Here is a 20,412-nt window from a genome sequence, read left to right as displayed (position 1 = left end):
AGTTGGATGTATGGAACTAGGGGTTGTCACTCCTGGGCTCTGATGTAGGCAGATTGGCTTCCAAAACATGGAAACTAGAAATCCAATTGGAACAATCTTGATCTTTGCAAATAATGCTTTGTGCCCAATGGCTCAAGGTTGAGCATTGACCTATGAAACAGAAGGTCATGGTTTGATTCCTAGTCAGGGGACATGTCCAGGTTGCGGGCTCGATCTCCAGTGTGGGACTTGCTGGAGGCAACCAATCAATGATTCTCTCTCATCATTTATGCTTCTCTCTCTCTCTTTCTCTCTCTCCCTTCCTCTCTGAAATCAATAAAAATATATATATTTTTAAAAATAATGCTTTACTGTCCAGGACAAGTTCCTCGCCAGTTTAGATGCTCTCAGAGAACTGCTGATATTTTCCAGGTTTTCTTCATTGGAAGTAGAGAGAAAGGCAGTGTACAATCATGAACACTGGGCATATTGATTCTGATTGGGACCAGGTCAGTAGGAGAGGTAAGAGGCAAGTACAGGTCCCATGACTCTAAAAAATACAAGGATGCAAAGCATCTCATCTCATCCACAATTCAAAACCTTCCCCTTATATGTCATCCTTGTCTCAAATTCCCCCCAAACCACACCCCAGGTACTAACCCTTTATTGTAACAAGATGCTACAATAAAATGCTGTAAAAACTCCTTCCCTGGGGAATCCCAGATGGCTGCTGATGAAATGGCAGGCTGCAAGATAGTGTGTGAGTGACAGAACAAAAGGAGAGTGTGTGGACATATGGGGAGTGTCTGTATTTGTAAGTGAGGAACAGCTATATTCCAAGGGACTGTTGGGGACTGGCAGACCAGGCTCCCCTAGCTAGGAAGCCTCAATTGCTGCTGAAATCCCTCCCAGAGCAGCCGGCTCTGCCACAGAGACTGCACATCTTGAAGGGGAGACCACTGTAATCAGAAGCCCAACATTACCTTCAACTGGAGAGACCTCGAATACCTCCTAGGACCCTACAACCACAATGCCCAGGGACAAGCTGCCTCAGCTGTGAACCCACAAACACCGGGACTCCGGAATCCCTGACTGCAGGTGCCTAAAAAACTGTCCAGGGGGAGACAAAGTGACACAAAATACGCAGATGAGCCCTGAACCTTCTCACACAGCAGACAGAGGAAACAGCTAAATCAAACAACACCAGAATTGGCGAATTAAACACAGCTGGTGAGGCAATGGACAGAAAGATCAGCTATTGCCTAAAGAAAGCTCTGCCTCCTCAGATTCATCTGGGTGTTTGTTGTTTGGGTGTTTGTTGTTTGCATTTTTTGGATTAGTTGTTGTTTGTAATTTGCATTCATCTCTGGGTGTTGGTTGTCTGCATTTTTTGGATTAGTTGTTTTATTAGAGTTTACATATTTTTCCCCTTCTTTTTTTTTTCTTTCTTTTCTCTCTTATATATTTTTTTCCTTTTTTCAATATCATTTTTGCACTCTTTTCTATCCCCTAATTCTCTTTTCTCTGGTGGTCACCTTTATTTGGAGATATTAGTATCATGAATACATTTGTGTTTGGTGCTCTGTGCATTGTATCTTGTTGAGTTGTATTTTGTGCCTTTAAGTCAATGCAGGAGAGAGAGAGCTACATAACCAGACACCCTGAGAGGAGCGATCATGGGGAGACAAGCAAACATCCCGCATACAAAAGAAAAGGAGGCATCACCAGAAAAGGGAGTAAACGAAATAGAGGCAAGCAATATGTCAGAGAAAAAATTCAGAGCAATGGTCATAAGGTCGCTGAAAAGTATGGAAGACAAATTCAACAATATGTGTAAGAACCAAGAGGAAATGAAGAAGAACCAAGAAGAAATGAAAAATGACATTGCTGCAACAAAGAAGTCAATAGAAAACATCAACAGTAGACTAGAAGAAATGGAGGACTGCATCAGTGAGCTAGAAGACAAAGTAGGAAAAAATACCCAAGCAAAGCAGCATCTAGAACAGCTGTGGGCAAACTATGGCCCGCGGGACGGATTTGGCCCATTTGAAATGAATGAAACTAAAAAAAAAAAAAAAAGACTGTACCCTTTTATGTAATGATGTTTACTTTGAATTTTTATTAGTTCACACAAACACTCCATCCCTGCTTTTGTTCCAGCCCTCCGGTCCAGTTTAAGAACCCATTGTGGCCCTTGAGTCAAAAAGTTTGCCCACCCCTGATCTAGAAAAAAATAAACAAAACAAACAAACAAACAAAACCTTAAAAAACAGGAGGAGAGCCTAAGGGAACCTTGAGACAACACAAAATGAAACAACATCCGCATAATAGGTATACCAGAAGGAGAGGAAACTGAGCAAGGAATAGAAAACCTATTTGAAGAAATAATGACAGTTCAAGAAATAATTATTGGACTTGTGTGAGTCTCACAGAGCCCCAAACAAGATGAACCCCACAAGACCAACACCAAGACACATTATGATTAAAAGGGTAAACACCAGTGACAAAGTAAGAATCTTAAAGGTTGCCAGAGAGAGACAGAAAGTTACCTACAAAGGATCTCCCATCAAACTATTGACTGATTTCTCAACAGAAGCACATAAGGCCAGAAGAGAATGGAATGAAATATACAAAGTCATGCAAAGCAAAGATCTGAGTCCAAGAATACTGTACCCTGCAAGGCTAACAATCAAAACTGAGGGTGAAATCAGGAGTTTCAAAGACAAAAAAAAAAAAAAAAAAAAAAAAAAGGTTTAAGGGGGTTTATTACCACTAAACCAGTAATGCAAGAAATGCTAATGGGTCTGCTGTAAAAAGAAGAAATAGTAAGGAAAGAAGGAACATAGGCATAAAGAATAAAAATGGAGACAAGTACCTATCAATAATAACTTTAAATGTAAAAGAATTAAATGCCCCAATCAAAAGACATAGCGTAGCTGAGTGGATAAGAAAGCAAGACCCATATGTCTGCTGTCTACAAGAAACACACCTCAGAAAAAAGGACTCACACAGACTGATGGTGAAGGGATGGAAAAAGTTTTTTCAGGCAAATGGAAATGAAAAAAAAATCTGGGGTAGCAATACTTATATCTGACAACTTAGATCTCAAAGTGAAGGCCATAACAAGAGATAAGGAAGGCCACTTCATAATACTAAAGGGAACAATTCAACAAGAAGATATAACTCTGGCAAACATATATGCATCCAATACAGGAGAACCCAAATACATAAAATAACTGGAGGATATCAAGGGAGAGAGTGACAGCATACAGTCATAGTATGGGACTTTAATACCCCACTAACACCACTGGACAAACACAAATCCTAAATGTCTCACTAGATCAGATAGAATTAAGTGACATCTTCAGAACATTTCACCCCAAAGCCACAGAATATATATTCTTCTCAAGTTCACATGGGTCCTTTTCAAAGATAGACCACATATTGGGACACAAGCAAAGTCTCTTCAAATTCAAGAAGACAGAAATCATGTCAAGCATCTTCTCAGATCACAATGGCATAAAACTAGAAATCAACTACAATAAAAACAATAAAAAATCAAACACTTGGAGGCTAAACAGCATGCTAATAATCAATGAGTGGGTTACCAAAGAGATCAGAGAAGAAATAAAAAGCATCATGGCAACAAATGACAATGAAAACACAACAATCCAAAATCTATGGGACACAGTGAAAGCAGTCAGCAGTCTTGAGAGGGAAGTTCATAGCTCTACAGGCCTACCTCAAAAAACAAGAAAAAGTGGTAATAAATTATCTAACCCTACAACGTAAAGAGTTACAAAGAGAGCAACAAGAAAAGCCCAGTGTAAGCAGAGGAAGCGGATAATAAAGATCAGAGTGGAGATAAATGACATAGAGACCAAAAAACAATACAAAAGATCAACAAAACCAAGGGTTGGTTCTTTAAAAGGATGAACAAGATTGATGAACCTCAAGCCAGGCTCACCAAGAAGCAAAGAGAAAGGACCCAAATAAACAAAATCAGAAATGAAAGAGATGATATAACAACCGATCTCACAGAAATATAAATGGTTATGAAAGAAATACTATAGACAACTCTATTCCAACAAAATGGATAACCTAGACAAAATGGACATATTCTTAGAAAAATGTAAGTTCCCAAAACAAAATCAAGAAGAATCAAAAAACCTGAATAGGCTGATAACTACCGAAGAAATTGAATTAGTGGTCAACAATCTTCCAGCAAACAAAAGTCCTGGTCCAAACAGCTTTACAGGGGAGTTCTACCAAGCATTCAAAGAAGAACTAAAACCTATCCTCCTCAGACTATTCCAAAAAATTCAAGAGGAAGGCACACTTCCAAGTTCTTTCTATGAAGTCAGCATTACCATATTCCCCAAAACAGATAAAGACACCATAAAAAAAAAAGAGAGAGAACTACAGGCCAATATCCTTGATGAGCATAGATGCTAAAATCCTCAAAAAAATCTAGCAAAACGGATTCAACATTACATTAGAAAGATCATACACCATGATCAAGTGGGATTTATTCAAGGGATGCAAAGATGGTACAATATGCACAAATCAATAAATGTTATACATCAAATAAACAAACTGAGAGACAAAAATCACATAATTATATCAATTGATGCAGAAAAAGCATTTGACAAATCCAACACCCTTCTTGATAAAAACTCTCAGCAAAGTGGGGATAGAGGGATCATACCTCAACATAATAAAAGCCTTCTATGACAAACCTACAGCCAACATTATACTCAATGGGCAAAAACTAAACTCAATTCCCCTAAGGACAGGAACAAGAGGGATGCCTACTTTCACCTGTTCAATATAGTACTGGAAGTGCTAGCCATAGTGATCAAACAACAAGAAGAAATAAATGTCATCCAAATTGGAAAAAAAGAAGTAAAACTGTCCTTATTCGCAGATGACATGATATTATACATAGGAAACCCCAAAGACTCCATCAAAAAACTACTAGACTTAACAAATGAATTTGGCAATGTAGCAGGATACAAAATTAACAGCCAGAAATCTATGGCCTTTTTGTACATCAACAATGAACTCACAGAAAGAGAAATGAAAAAAACAATCCCATTTACCATTACACCAAAAAAAAAAAATAAGATACCTAGGAATAAACTTAACTAAGGATGTAAAAGACCTATACTCGAAAAACTAGAAGACATTGAAAAAAGAGACAGAGGAAGACATAAACAAATGGAAGAACATATCATATTCATGGATTGGTAGAATCAACATCATTAAAATATCCATACTACCCAAAGCAATCTACATATTCAATGCAATTACCATTAAAATACCAATGGCATATTTCAAAGATCTAGAACAAACTCTCCAAAAATTTAACTGGAATAAAAAAAAAAGACCCCAAATAGCCACAGCAATCCTGAGAAAGAAGAACAAAGGTGCAGGGATCACAATACCAGACATCAAATTATATTACCAAGCCACGGTTCTCAAAACTGCCTGGTACTGGCACAAAAACAGAGATGTAGACCAATGGAACAGAACAGAGAACCCAGAAATTGACCCAAGCCATTATGCTCAATTAATATTTGACAAAGGAGACAAGAGCATACAATGGAATCAAAACAGTTTCTTTAATAAATGGTGTTGGGAAATTTGGTCAGATACATGCAAAAAAAATGAAACTAGATCACCAACTTACACCATACACAAAAACAAACTCAAAACGGCTAAAGGACTTCAATGTAAGATGGGAAACCATAAAAATACTAGAGGAATCCATAGACAGCAAAATACCAGACATATGTCATAGCAATATCTTTACAGACACAGCTCCTAGGTCAAGAGAGAGTAAGGAGAAAATAAACAAATGGGACTACATCAAAATAAAAAGCTTTTGCACATCAAAAGAAACCATCAACAAAACAACAAGAAAGCCCACTGCATGGTAGAACATATTTGCCAATGATATTTCCGATAAGGGTTTAATCTCCAAAATTTACAGAGAACTCATACAACTTAACAAAAGGAAGATAAATGATCCAATCAAAACATGGGCAAAGGATCTAATAGACACTTTTCGAAAGAGGACATACAGAAGGCCCAGAGACATATGAAAACATGCTCAAAGTCAGCAATCATCCAAGAGATGCAAATCAAAACAACAATGAGATACCGTCTCACACGTGTCAGAATGGCTATCATCAACAAATCAACAAATGACAAGTGCTGTTGATTATGTGGAGAAAAAGGAACCCTCGTGCACTGCTGGTGGGAATGCAGACTGGTGCAGTCACTGTAGAGAATAGTATGGAGTTTCCTCAAAAAGTTAAAAATGAAACCTTGACCCAGTAATCCCACTTCTAGGACTATATCCCAAGAAACCAGAAACACCAATCAGAAAGGATATATGCACCCCTATGTTCATAGCAGCACAATTTATAATAGCTAAGATTTGGAAACAGCTTAAGTGCCCATCAGCAGTTAAGTGAATTAAAAAAACTGTGCTACATCTACACAATCAAATACTATCCTATCTAATAAAAGAGAAACATGGTAATTGGCATACGACCACTACCTTTCCCATTAGCTAATCAGGGAAATATGCAAATTAACTGTCAGCCAAGATGGCGGCCGGCAGCCAGGCAGCTTGAAACTAACATGAGGCTTGCTTGCTTCAGTGACAGAGGACTCCAACGTTCCCCACCTGCCACTGTAGGCCTCTGAGCTGCAAATCTAAGCAACTATGTAACAAATATAGAAGCTAAACAAAACCCCAGAAATCTGCTTTAGTCCACCGGGCTTCAGCCAGCAGGATCGCAACATTGTAAACAAAGGCCAGAAACCTGCTTTCAGCAGCGGAGGCCTAAGAGCTGGAGCCAAGCCTCAAAGCTAAAGCTGGCCCAGAATAAAAAAAGAAAAAAGAAAAAAGGAGCGGTTGGGAGCTTCAGTCACCCGCCAGCCTGAAAACAGCCCTCAGCCCCTCACCCAGGCTGGCCAGGCACCCCAGTGGGGACCCCCACCCTGATCCAGGACACCCTTCAGGGCAAACCAGCCAGCACCCACCCGTGCACCAGGCCTCTACCCTATATAGTAAAAGGGTAATATGCCTCCCAGCACCGGGATCAGCGGAGCAGCAAGGCCTCCTGGCACCGGGATCAGTGTGACAGGGGGCAGCGCCCAAACCCCCTGATCGCCCTGCGGCTCTTTCTGTGACAGGGGGCGGGGCCACAACCTCCCTATCGGCCCTGCTCTGTTCGGGACAGGGGAAGGCGCCCAACCCCCTGATCAGCCCTGCTCTGTGCCTGATAGTGGGGAGCTCCCCAACCCCCTGATCACCCTGCGGCTCTGTGTGTGACAGGGCAGAGCCATAACCTCCCCATCGGCCCTGCCCTGAGTGTGACAGGGGGCAGTGCCCCAACCCCCCAATTGGCCCTATCCTGAGCGTGACTGAGGGTGGCATTGCAACCTCCCAATCCGCCCTGCTCTGTGCATGACAGGGGGCGGCGCCCCAACTCCCCAATCGGCCCTGCTCTGAGCCCGACCAGGGGCTGCACCTAGGGATTGGGCCTGTCCTCTGCCACCTGGGAGCAGGTCTAAGCCAGCAGGTCATTATCTCCTGAGGGGTCCCAGACTGCAAGAGGGCACAGGCTGTGCTGAGGGACCCCCCTCCCCGCCGAGTGCACAAATTTTTGTGCACCGGGCCACTAGTGCTTCTATAAAAAAGAAGGAACTTTTACCATTTGCAACAGCATGGATGGAACTGGAGAGCGTCATGCTAAGTGAAATAAGCCTGTCAGAGAAAGATACATATCACATGATCTCACTCATATGTGGGATATTATGATCAACATAATTTGATGAACAAGAATAGATTCAGAGACAAATGGTATAGGAGGCAGGGTTAGAGAGTAACCAAAAGACTTGAATGTGTGTATATTAGCATAACCAATGGACACAGACAATGGGGCAATGGGGGTTTGCCCTGGGTGGGAATGGCTGGGGGCGGAGGTAAGTTGGTGAAAAATGAGACATATGTAAAACTTTAGACAATAAAAATAGGAAAAACAAACAAACAAAAAAAACTTCTTCCCTTTATCCTTTTTATACTACTCATAATATAAAATTTTTCTTCAAGTATTCTTGGTTACACATAAAAACTCTTAAAATATACCCTTGCCATATATATTATTTGATTTGTACTTTCCTCCTGTTTTAGTACAATAAAATATACCCCTAATAAGTGCTATTTCCCCATGTTGCAGTTATCTTTATAATGCCTGGTCTTCTTATAAAATGAGGCTCATTTCTGCATTTATTCACATAAATATACTGAAACTGGAAAGTAGCAAGAGTGGCTGGATCACTAGCACCGTTTAATATTGGAAGCTGTCTCTTTTAAAGTATTAATCAATAGGGAGATTTCAGACCTCAAAAATCAACAATTTATTTTCTTCTTAATCCAAGATAAAGAACAGATTCCATTCTAAGCCACGCTCGTTTCATTTTGCTGATATTTTAAAACCTGATGCACATTAAAAAACAACCCAAAATGGTCAACTCAGAGATTTTCAGACAAACTTGGCAGAACTCAAAGTACTGGGCTTCAGCTGGGCAAGAAGAATGTTAGACCTTCTGGGGTATTATCCACCCAGTCAGAACATTTTACCACTCATCCGTCATTACTTATTTTCTCATTCCAAAATGGCCTGTTGCCATGACAGCCTGACACACACCACCCTGCAATCGTGCCCATACACATTGCACCTTTGGCAGAGAGACTGCCAGTCTTGTTTAAGGCAATTGCAAGTCTCACATTTATGATAATTTATCAAATGTCTTGCTAAAATTCTATTTTTTATGAGGGTATGTAAGAGACTCATACCGTATTTGCTCTACTTGGTGTAAATGAAAAAGCCTTGAAATTTCTTGGCCTCTTTCAAGAAAGAAGCTTAAGGCAAATCCATTCTCATATCTCCTACAGGGCTTGGCATTACCCTGGGGCTGTGGGCATTCCAGATGCCAAGGTTGGCATGCTGAATTGTTATTTTCTGTAATCCATTGCATGGAAATATGTAAAATTCTAACAGTTGCATTTGGAATTAGGTCCTAGTTTAATAGTTGGCAGGGCACTCCTTCTCCTCAACTCAGACCCCCACCATCAGCTTCACATACTGAAGAGATATTTGCTAACAACTCATATGGTACCAAGTCAGTTTACATTCATGAAATTAGAGAAAGAAAGAGAGGGGAGAGGTCTTGGCCAGGTGCAATGGGAGTAATGAAACCCTTCAATAAAAATTACAGTTACCTTTTGTTACAGATGGGTTAACTGAGGCTAAGAGAAAGCAAATAATTTGTGCAATGACCACAAAGACCATGTGTCATATTTGGTATCAGTAATCTCTGGCTTCAAAGACCATATTATGTCTGTATCTCAATGATACAGATGGAGAGAATACGCTTCAAATAAATGTCATGTCAAGGAATCTACATTTTTACACAATGGCATTCAATTGAAAAGGATTTAAAAGATGCCCCTATCTCCACTGCTAAATTATACTAAAAGAATGCATGCATGTGCATATACAAAAACACACACAAACACATACACAGTGCTGAGCACCTGCTCTATGCCATGTCCCTTGTAAAAGAGCTAAAATGGATGTGTGTCTTTACATCAGAATAATATCTTTTTCACACTATTGGTCCTTTTGGTTCACAAATAAAGGACCCAGACTAATCAGAAAACTGGGGAGTGAAGGAGGACTGAAAAGGCTAGAGAACGGTATTAAGGATAAGTATAGGCAGGGGCAACTGGCATCCTAAGGGACAGAGTTGTCTATTTACAAGTAGAACACTGACATGGGTGGGTGAGCTAAGCAAATAAAATGAAAAGTCTTGGAAGCAAGACTTTCTGTAATGTGTAGGTTTTTACATACCTCAGAGTTTGAGAAGGGTGGTGAGGAAGGGCAAAGAGCTTTGGATGACAATCTGCCCTCCAGAGCAAGAGCTAGGAACACACATCTGAAGCTCAGCTATAGATTCTAAGAGATGCCACTGCTCAAGGTATAGAGTGGGACTGATGCCTTTAGTTGCCAAGTATTTGGGTTGAGAAAGATTTCTCCCAGAATTTAAAAAAAAATCACAGAAACAATAATAGCAATGCTGAAGAAAAATAAACACAGTATCAAAAATCAATGGCAAAAGGGCGGATTGTTTTATTTTATAACTGCCATTGAAAATGTGTAGAAGAAGACCTAGATATATGAAAGTGTTAAAACTTTCTCTTTAATAAAACAATAGAAAGCTAGAAGAAAGTATCAGAGAATGTCAATATTTTCCCAAGATAAGAAAGATTTTTCTAAGTATAAAATTTATGGAAGAAAGCCATTTGGAGGGGGGGTGAGAAACAATCAATGTGTTTGTATAAAAAATAGGACAGTTCTAAAATTCAACAAACATTATAAGCCAAATTTTTTTTTAAAAATCATAAACATGAAAAATGCTTTATATAAATGTGTTTTCACAAATCAATAGCAAAAATAAAAAATAATGATTTAGAGACATGTACAGACATTTAAAAAAGAAAACAATAGAAAAGGCAAGAACAGACAATAACCTTGTAGAATCCAAATAAATGGAAAACTGGATTACAATATTCAACCTTACCAGCAATAATAAATTGAAACTTAATTCAAACATACCGTGCATGTCAAATCTATCTATAGGATTGTTTATCATAACATTCATGACTAAAATGGGAGGATCCTATGTGCCAATGAGAGGAAAAGAAAAATGCACACTTACAAAATAATACTGAATGACATACTTTTGATGTTTAGTGAACAAGAGGAAATTGTAGGCTACAAATATTTATTTGATATAATTCTAAATAAAAATTCACACAAATTTATTTTTGTTAAAATATATGGTTATATTTTAAGAACAAGATATATTATGTATACTAGATTTTTTAAAGAATATATATGTGATTTTATCTAAATAGCTAGGCAAACATATTTATAGAAAAATAAATTTGAAATAAATTTATTAAAGTTGTAACATATTTACCTCTGGAAAATAGAGTGGTGAATTATTGTTATTTTTATGTATTTTTTTTTTATTTCTCAAGTGTTTTAAAATAATCACATATTATTTTTATCACTAAGTTATCACTAATTTAAAAAAATCCTAAATATGACGAGGCACTTCTTTAATTTGGGTCAAAAGATAGCCATCTTTTATCCATGTGCAGGAAATATCTCTTCTTCACAAGTTCTCTTTCTTCCAGGAAACAATCTAGGCATCTGACTTTCAGTCTGGGTGTCTTTGGATGTAGGAAGAATAGTGAAAGAGAAATTGTATCAGCCTCCTGGGCTTCCAGTTTAGAGGCACTGGTAGCTCTCACTAAATGGGTCCTCTTCTAGAATGAGAATTCCAAAGGTAGAATAAGCAATAATTTTCAGTTTAATTCATTTAAATCATTCTTTGCTTTGTGTCTTGGCCAAAGTTACAGGCTACTCATTGGACCAAAAGCTCAGGCTTAAAATTCCTTATAATTGAATTCTTGCTACACAGATGGCTGAGTTTGAGTAGATGATTAACGTGTAACTTCTAAGAATGTCTTTCTTGAAGTAGACATTCCAGTTAACTGTGTGTCATTAATGATCTCAGTCTTTATCCTCATATGGCATTTCTTAGTTTCCATTCCCTCTCTGTCTTTCAGGGCTATTCCTCCTTCATGCCCAACCCTTCTTTCCTTTTGAGATTGTCTTCTCTGCACCTCGCTCTTCTGCCTGCTGCGGGGAATTTCCCCTACCTGGTATGCATCATCGGCATGTGGACCACACGGAGGCACTGGAGTCTTCAGTCCACAGGAAGTAAAAAATAGAAATGGTAAGTCTTCTCTAAAGCACTTGCCTTTGCTTTGGGGCACTGAGGACCATCAAATAAGCAATTCCAGGGCCCAAATCGTACTGTCTGACTATTCCCAGGTACCAGCACCCTGGATCCTGTGTTGTTCCAAAACCTTTTCATGTGAAACAATCTTCTTTCCAGTAATCACAAAGCACACTGGAGAGAGAGCGCAACCAACAGCAGGGACGTAGCCAGGGGCCCCACCCTTGTAACTTGCTGATTCCTCATATGAACTCGAGTGCTCTTCCTGAAGGTGAAATCCTTCTTCTGAATCCACTGAGCCTTTCAGTCCCTTGAAAGTTCTGACAGGGTCTATAAAAGTTTCTGCTCTTAACCTTTCTTGTGTTATAAAAAGAACAGCCACGTTCCTCATAACTATTTGATGTCTTATATAAAACCCTTTATAAAATAAAATTTAAAAATCTCCCCAGATAGCCTCAAAAGAAAAGTTGCCCGGCCTTGTCTTTAAACGACATGCTTATTTAATAGCGACATGAAGACAGTCAGGGCTCTGAATTCTGGGCTGCCCACGCTGGCATCGAGGGGCCCTGTTAAATCCTGCCAGTTGCTGAAATATCCCTTCTACTCTGTGGGGAGGCAGTGTCAAGAGTAAAAGCCAGAAAAGGAAGTGTTGGCTGGCATCCAAAAACAGTTGTAGAAAAGAAGGTTCTCTCTCCGACAGCCTCCTGACATGCTTTCTTCAGTTTGGCCATGAAGTTGAAATCTTTCCTCAGGAGAGATGAGTGTATATATTAAGACCGCAGGAGCGCTGTGGGCTCAGGAATTTCAAACATGGCCCAGTCTGACATGAAGGAAGGAAAGGGAGGGTGTGTGTGTGGAAGAAACTGCTGAACTTCCAAAAAGGTTTATCTTTGAAATGTTTCTACTGACAAACTCTTCTCGGTACTTCTAATATAATTTGGACCCAATCCAGCATGGTTTTATATGTGGCTTCTTGATTGCATGATTTCTGAGCGTCTGAGTCCATCAAATACAATGACACATGCAATCTATATAACTAAAACATGGGTATATAGGAAGCAGTTAACACACAGCACTTCAGCAGTCAAAAGCTAAGAGCCTGGCTGGCATGGCTCAGTGGTTAAGCATCAACCTATGAGCTAGGAAGTCATGGTTCAACTCCAGGTCAGGGCAGATGACCAGGTTTCGAGCTCAATCCCCAGTGTGGAGCATGCAAGAGGCAGCTGATCATTGATTCTCTCTCATCATTGATGTTTCTATCAATCTCTTCCTCTCTGAAATCAATAAAAATGTTTTGTTTTTTGTTTTTTTAAAAAAAGAGCAGCTAAGAAATGCAGTCAAAATGTTTTTAAAAGCATACCTGGAAGGAAGAAGGAGTGATAGGGAAAATATGTAAAAAAAAGTCCTCTCCCATCTCAACTAGCAGTGACTGTCACAGAGAAGAGAGTGGCAGGCCTCCATCATCGCTTAGGCTTACAGAGTCTGACCCACTGGTGGTGGAGGGGTGAGTCTGTGTGCACCTATCAATGTACATGAGGGAGGTAGAGCCAGGATGGCCCCCCAAGCTAAATAAAAGTTCAAAAAGATACATATACATGTTTACTACAGTCAAAAATGATCTTTCTACAGAAAAACAGTAAAAACTTGGCAATTGTCTCATTTTATCAATGACTTTAATGACAGACAACATGTACATTAGACCATAACCAACTGTGTGGGTTTGATAAAGCAATCCTTATTGTATGCTTTCTCATGTTTTGAAGTTTCTAACCTTAATGTCCCTCTGAATCACTGTTGATAAGTAAGCAAAGAAATAAACCGGGTATAATTGTGTACTAAAGAAGTTGAAAGTTAATTTCTAGATAAGCCTATACAGCTATCAAAATCCGTAATGGGAACATAAAGCACAATTTTCTTGATGTGTCTATTCGGTGAGTTTCTGGCTTTGTTCTTCCACCAGCTAGTTGTTTATCTTTACAACAAACAGTTTCTTTGCACATCAATTTTCTCACTTGTAAAATAGAAATAATAGTAATACCTACTTCTCGGTATTATGTGATTTCCAAAGGTACGAGGGATGTATCTTGAGCAGACTATAAAATGACACTGCACACATGTTGGTTCATGATGAAGTGGTAATATCTCTGATTCATTTCACTCAAAAGATTAAAGAGAAAGGATATTTTACAGCTTCTTAGATTTTAATCAGTTTCTAATGCACTAATTTCATGGTTATAAAATATTAGAGCTGAAAGACATTCTAGAAATCATCTCATTGAAACTTTCTTATTGTTAGGGCCCACAGAGTTTGTGCGATGCTCAAAGTCAAATAGCAAACAAAAAGTTAGGGACATGCACATACGGCAAACGCATACACTAGGTGCATATGTCTGCAATACCGGCTATTGTGAGCCAGCTAAATATTTTCTTTGACAAGGTTCTCTGACTTTTTTGCAAATCTGGCCTTAAAGCAATTTCTATAAAGTAAAATTTGTATTTACCCGTAGTCTTATAGCACAGCTTAGGGAAAAATGATCCCATGGAAACAGGAGGCACAGATATTTTTTAAAGCTATACACCAATCATCTCATCCCTTTGCTTACACCTTTCTATCAGCCCTCTCTGGACTGTATTATAAACACTCTGATTCCTGTTGACTTGACAAACCCTTCTCTATTGTAGCCCCTTTTCATCAATTTTACTTTGGCCACACCTGCCTCATTTCTTTTCTTCTAAATCTGAGATTTAGGTGATGCTTTTCCCTTGGATCACTGGAGGTACATTCTGAGACTCCCCCACTCTCTTTCCTATCTCCCTATCTGGCTCATGGTGCTCGCCCATCTGGAATGGTCTTAAGGGAATTTTGCATGCTTGGTACCAGCCTCTCCCACTAGAACATAAGCTCCATCAGGGCAGCAATTATTATCATTTTTTACAAACTACTGAATTCCCAGTATTTAGCTAGACTAGCTAGTTACCATTAATCCAGCACATAGTAGTAGCCATTAAATTGCTTATGGATAATAAACAACTGAATGAATGAATGAATGAATGAATGAATGAATGAATGAATAGATGAAAGATTAGACTACTAATAACTTTTGGTAAAAATGATGCTGAGATGGTGATCATAACATCTTGCTGTTCTGACCTGCTTGTAGCGCCTTGGCAGCCAGGACTGTGCTGTAAGAATGATGGGAGAAAATATCAGCACCTGACAACAAGATCAAAGAACGCCAAAGACAAACTTCACTGGCATCAGACTTTCCCATGAAATCAGGCTCAGCATCAGGTACCTTCATTAGTTTTATGAATTAACTAGAGGCCCTGTGCACGAAATTTGTACATGGGGCAGGGGGGGTCCCATCAGTACAGCCTGCACCCTCTCCAATCCGGGACCCCTCGGGGGAGGTCCAACTGCCAGCAGTCAGACATCCCTGTCACAATCCAGGACCGCTGGCTCCTAACTGCTCACCTGCCTGCCTGCCTGATCGCCCCTTACTGCCCCCCCTGCCAGCCTGGTTGCCCAAAACTGCCCGCCCCTGCCAACCTGGTCACCCCTAACTGCCACCCCCGCCAGCATGGTCACCCCTTACTGCCCCCCCTGATGATCTGGTCTCCCCCAACAGCCCCCCTCTGCTGGCCTGGTTGCCCCTAACTGCCCCCCCTTGCCAGCCTGGTTGCCCCCAATAGCCCCCCTCTGCCAGCCTGGTTGCCCCTAACTGCCCCCCCACCAACCTGGTCACTCCTAACTGCCCCACCCTCGCCAGCATGGTTGCCCCTTATTGCCCCCCCTGCCAGCCTGGTTGCCCAAAACTGCCCGCCCCTGCCAACCTGGTCACCCCTAACTGCCACCCCCGCCAGCATGGTCACCCCTTACTGCCCCCCCTGATGACCTGGTCTCCCACAACAGCCCCCCTCTGCTGGCCTGGTTGCCCCTAACTGTCCCCCCCCCACCAACCTGGTCACTCCTAACTGCCCCACCACCACCAGCATGGTTGCCCCTTACTGCCCCCCCTGCCAGCCTGGTCGCCGCCAACAGCCCCCCTCTACTGACCTAGTTGCCCCTAATTGCTCCCCCCCCCCGCCAGCCTGGTGGTCCCTCACTAACCCCCTGCCGGCCTGGTCGCCCCACGCAGCCTGCTGCTCAGTTGTTTGGTCACCCCTCACTAACCCCCCTGCTGGCCTGGTCACCCCACACAGCCTGCTGCTCAATCATTTTCGCCCCTCACTAACCCCCCTGCTGGCCTTGTCGCCTCACTCAGCCTGCTTGGTCATCCATTCTGTTGTTTCAGATGTGACCGCCCCTAGCTCTTTATATGTATATCAATATTGTCAGTGTTTTAAGAACCTTAAATATTCAAGGCATACAGCATATAGGGGAGTAAAGGGGACCAAAGTACATAAGATTCAGTCTCTAACATAAAGTCCACATAGTTTGCTTTGGGTATAAATGTATAAAAAATTATATAACGGTGCAAGAGTTGAATAAATATTCAAAATTTAAATAGCAATTGTTATGGACTCAATGCTTGTATACCCCTCAAAGTTCATATGTTGAAATGTAATTTCCAATGTGATGGAATTGGGGGCCTTTGAGAAGTGATTAGCCATAGAGTGGAGACCTCATGAATGGAATTAGTGCCATGTAAGAAGAATGTCAGAAAGCCAGCTAGCTCTCTATCCAACATGTGATGTCACAAGAAGTCAGGAGTCTGCAACCCAGAAATGGGTCCTCACCAGAGCCTGGCTAGGTCGGCTCCTTGATCTCAAAGTTTCATTTTCCATAACTGTGAGGAATACATTTCTGTCATTTTCAAGTCACCCAGTTTATAGTATTTTGTTAGAGAAGCTGGAGATAAAATAGTAATGAAGAAAGATACAAATCATAAAGACAGTAACTGATTGTGTCAGGGGTAAATAGAACAATCGAAAATTGGTATGAGTTCAAGAGAAAAGTGAGTGTTACAAACTGGTAAGATTCAGGCAGAAGGAATTTGTGGAGTATAAGTAAACGAAGTTTCCTTGGTTTTCCTTCTTTCCTCAGACTGCAATTTCATTTCCTGCTCATGTTCTTGATGAGGAAATGGTAACAAAGACTCATTTAGAGTATATATTTTACACCTTTCCCCCAGTATTATCCTAGCGTCTCTACCCCAGAATCCTTTTCTGCCAGGGATCAAAGAAAGAAAGCCTCAGGTTCCAGAGACACTATACCAGACAAGTTCGAGGAACTTGAACTCTAGGGTAAGGGCCCGATTTCACAGGGTTGGGATGCACCTGCTGACACTTTTGCCTTTGCAATTCTGAGTGCTCCCTGCTAGACCCAAGAGAAGGGTAGATTCTTCTTTACTTTCCTTCAATTCTATAAACTAACACTGATCATAGCATATCACTGGTGCTTGTCAAATACTTGGAGGACAGGTAGATAAATGGATGATGTTTGGATGCTTTTGCAACAGATACATATAATATCGGTCAGATAATTCCTTCTGTCCTAAGCCACAAGCCTTGTTCTCTGAAGAAAGCTGGGGAAAGGCAGTTAAAACAGATACTGACATCACAGAGACTTGGGTTCGAACCCCAGCTCACCACTCTAGCTTTGAAACTCTGAGCAAGATCATTTAATCTATGAACCTCAGTCTCTCTGTCTTTAAAAAGTTTCTTTAAAATTTATCATAAGTTTACTTTCCAAGATGAAGACTAATGAGTAGGATCCTATCTATAATATAATTATTTACTTCTCATTTACAGACTGTTTGATAGTTTTTCCATACCTGGTCTGAAAACGGGATTTTTAGTTATTGATTCTTTGGCTTTGATTTTGTTTCCCTGGGTCTAAGATTGTTTCAGAATGCCATATGCTTTTATCCACACCTGATATTAGTTGTCTTGCTTTCTTTTTTTTTTTTTAACTCTGACCTCTGCTGGGGGCAGGAAGCCATAGAAAGCACTATATAGTAGGGGAACTGTCTTATCCCACACTCTAACACATATACAACATACTGCTTCTTGGTATAACACATCATGAATAAATTTGAAAATGAGATTCAATTTCAGTTCGTTCATAGTCTCTGCCTTGTGACACTCATTTTTAAAAACATTCCCACTCATCACTGCTTATTGTTCTTTTGGATAGACTGCAAAATTTGAAGGTGGTTAAGCTATTTATTTATTTTAAAGCTAAGGCTCTTTCATCTCTCATATCTTTCTCCAATTTCCATCATTCTGTGACTCTGGCTCTGTCTCCTTATCACTTCCATGTGCACCCAGGCTTGGGGGCCACGGAAGCGCTCACCCCTTCCCGGACAAGAGCATCCATATCTCGCAGGAGCAGAAATGGGATGCACAGGCTCATTATCAGTGAGGAAGGGGAGAATGAGCATAGCATTCAGAAAAGCTGCTGTGGCAGGCCCTGTGCAAATCAGAGATTTGTGGAAATGATCACATTTCTACAGGCTGCCTTCTCTCCACAGCACGTTCTGCTCATTAATTCATTCATCTTTGTACCATCCCTGCCGTAGAGGTAACTATTATTAGCTTGGGCTTGTAGATGGAGAAACAGCACCAAAGTACAGTGAAGTTCAGCAACTTGCCCGAGATCACAGTGGGAGATGTTGTTGGGAGTGGGATCTGAGCCCAGAAGGCTTGTCTCCCAAGCACCTGCTCTCACAGAACCACCCCTCCCACCCCATCCATTAGCATAATGGTTAAGGGAAGCTGTCATTTTATTTCTTGGATTTGCAGTCACCTAAGCGACTGAACTCTCCTGCACACACACACACACACACACACACACACACACACACACACACACAGCTGAGCTGTTCTAACATTTACACTGCCAAATGTCTGCATAATTCCTCTCTTTTCCTTGCCTGGCTGTCAGCAGCTGCCCGGCCTGACAGAATGCACCCACTCGGTCAGGAAAAAAATATTTTTTGGGGGAAAAAAATACCATGACACATTAGCCCAGTGCTACAGAGGAAGCAGGGTATTGTCTCCTCGTGAAACAACACACTGCTTTTTGAGAGGAAAGCTACACCATTGTTTCATGCACGGACCCTCCGTGAGCACCCCATCCCAAGGTGCAGATGGCATGCTTGTTTATCAGCGTGATATTGATGAGGAAAATGATCTGACAGTCAAGATGTTTGGCCTGTTTACTTTGAGACTCCCGATTTGATTTCGGGAGACCCATGAGGTAGATCAGAGAGGAGGCCAAGGTGGGCTGAGGGACCCCCATATGCCCTGCACTGTGCTGCACCCATTAACCATAACCAAGCCACAAGGTGGCTACCAGTGCTCTGATTATAACGTGAGACTATCAACCAGTACAATGTTACTCCTCTTAAAGGGAAGAATCTGAGAAGAATTTGTTGCATGTCGACCTACAGGATTTAAGCCATCACCATTGGATCATCAGAGAGGTGAACTTGACCCAGGTGGCTCAGCTACCCACCAGAGCCAGGATTTGAACTCAGTTCTGACTCTAAATCATGTTGAATCTATATATTAGCATAAGCATATATCAATGATATTGACCTTATTTCCCCTGAACCCTCCTAAAAAAACTATCCTCTTAAAAAAGAGGGGCCTCGCATTAAAAATCATTTGCTGAGCATGAGTTCACGCTGAGCTGGTTTCTTAGGATTTCAGCCATGTGTCCACCATTGGCTGTCAAGTCACACTGTGATAACTACTGTGCTCTACGAGGGAGGTAGTCCAGCTGAGGCTTCAGACTAAGCATCTGGAGGATACCAAGAGACACTTAATGTGAGGGTCTGTTACACTCAAGGTATCCAAATAGACAAATGTGTACAAAGTAGCTAATGTGTGCCAAGCGATGTGCTGGATCATCTCTGCATTCAGAGATGCTGAAACTAAGTTTAGAGGGCAGATGTGCCAGGAAAAGGCACCAGACCAGCTGATGAGCAAGCTTGGGCTGAGTGGAAGTTTTTCTGACTTCCAGGCACGCCCGTCCCCATGACAAGCTCTTTCTCTTGCAGCTCCTAAACTTTCTGCACATCTTCCCTGTAGTGACAAACCTTCCTGTGTCTGACTTTCCTCTCTGCTTCCCCAGGAGTCCACTGTGAAAGAAGGATGATCAGTCTTTCCTAGAAAATTGTTTTCAACTTTATGTTTCACCTTTGATGGAAAAACTTCCTAAATGGGGTGCTGACGATAGTTCTTTTTAGAATTTTTATTGGAAATGCACGTTTAGACATATTTATATACTGAGCTGTACTACTTCATACCTATATGTGGAACAAACACCAGGGCAACCATTGCACAGGTTAGGAAATAAGGCTTTTAGCATCTCAAAAGCTCTCAGGTGACCCTTCGCTTTCCCAAGAAAGAAAACCAATATCTAAACACATACATGTGTGGCAAAACTATTAAGAAAAACAAGGCCTGGCTGGTATGGCTCAGCAATTGAGCATCAACCTATGAACCAGGAATTCACAGTTCAATTCAGTCAGGGCACCCAGGTTGTGTGCTCAACCCCCAATGGGGGCATGCAGAAGGCAGCTGATCAGT

Source organism: Myotis myotis, unplaced genomic scaffold (genome assembly GCF_014108235.1).
Source record: "Myotis myotis isolate mMyoMyo1 unplaced genomic scaffold, mMyoMyo1.p scaffold_m19_p_9, whole genome shotgun sequence".
Lineage (NCBI taxonomy): Eukaryota > Metazoa > Chordata > Mammalia > Chiroptera > Vespertilionidae > Myotis > Myotis myotis.
This window is presented reverse-complemented; position numbering follows the sequence as displayed.